The sequence below is a fragment of the Penaeus monodon genome, chromosome 19 (genome assembly GCF_015228065.2).
Source record: "Penaeus monodon isolate SGIC_2016 chromosome 19, NSTDA_Pmon_1, whole genome shotgun sequence".
Taxonomy (NCBI): Eukaryota; Metazoa; Arthropoda; class Malacostraca; order Decapoda; family Penaeidae; genus Penaeus; species Penaeus monodon.
Genome location: NC_051404.1, coordinates 39,704,510 through 39,705,814, shown reverse-complemented (window position 1 = coordinate 39,705,814; position 1,305 = coordinate 39,704,510). Strand labels below are relative to the sequence as shown.

The window sequence follows — 1,305 nt, the reverse complement described above, 5'->3', positions numbered from 1 at the left end:
GTTGCACACAGGTTGAAGTTTCTATTCCTAATGCATATATTCATCCTTTGTCCGTTTAGTATCAGCCGTGTTTATTTCCAAGGCATACGTAAATATACAAAAGCACTCCCATCGTTGGTCTTATGAGAAAACTGCCGAGGGATGTAAGTGGATAGACAGACAGTGCAAAGGAAGTGAAGGATGGAAACCGAATATAAAGAAGAGTAATAAAAGTTTAACAGATTTAGATATTTGTTTCAGAATTTTGTAACAAAAATATGTCTTGCCCCTTTCAATGTTTTTTTTTTCTTATATTCCCTAATTGTATTTCCGATATGTGATATCCATTCCATGCAGTCCGTAACTGTAAGTGTAAGGGCCATTCCGGATAAGCCATTTCAGTCCTTCTTTGAAAGTGCATTAACTTTGAATTCAGCAAACACTACTAAAGTAAAATTACAACAGTTTCAAAAGAAATAAATGGAAAACTGTCTTTTTCAAACTAACACACACAGGAAGTGACCGGCCCACGCAGCAACCGGCTAGAGGCACCGCAGCAACGAGTGCCACTCTGGGTCATCGGCCAGTGCCAAGCTGTGACATCACCTGCGGGACAAAAGACGCCAAACTGTCTGTAAAGAAGAGAATTTCCTCTGGCCTTTGTTGCTTCTGAGATCGGAGGAAACACGCGCTAATGACATGTGCGCACGGGTTCATTTAGGCCTTGACAGTGTTGATAAAGAGTTTGAGTTTGTTTTAGAAAAGGAAAGGAATATATATTCTGATAGTTATGCTATGTAAAATTTAATATCGAACTTGAACTGGATAACCAATGTGTCTCTTTGATTATCTTAGAAACTTGGCTCTTCCTTGGATGTCTGGCTGACCTCGTTCGACCTCTGGGTACGACTCCTCGCCCTTCATCCCCCCTCCTACCCCCTCCCTCCCTCTACCCCATCGGCCGTCATGGCATCGCCCCCTAGCGACACCTTAGGGGCTACTACGCCGTTCCCTTGTGCCGTCTTGCGCAGCGCCCCGCGTCCCGAAGGTGCCAACGCCGTGTGACTTTGTTAGGGCTTCCACGTCACAAAAAAGGGTGAAGTGCCAAAAGGGGGAGGGGGTACCACGGAAAGAGAGGTGCCAAGAATAGAGCGTGCTTCCCAGCCTCGTGGGAGAACACGATGAATCGGTCAAATGTTTTTCTTAACTGATGCACGGCAATGGGTAGGGGGATGGGTGGTGGAGAAGGTGCCCCCACAGTGGAAGCTCTGTGTATACATATACATATAAATTCACATTTGTGGATATGTTTGTACACACACACAC

At 45.0% G+C, this 1,305-nt stretch overlaps 1 protein-coding gene across 4 annotated transcripts in view; it reads right to left on the bottom strand.

Annotated features, from left to right (window-relative positions):
* The window catches only part of LOC119585223 (poly [ADP-ribose] polymerase tankyrase-1-like), a 13,965-nt gene that overhangs the window by 10,817 nt on the left and 1,843 nt on the right, over positions 1-1,305 (bottom strand). The window lies entirely within an intron of this gene.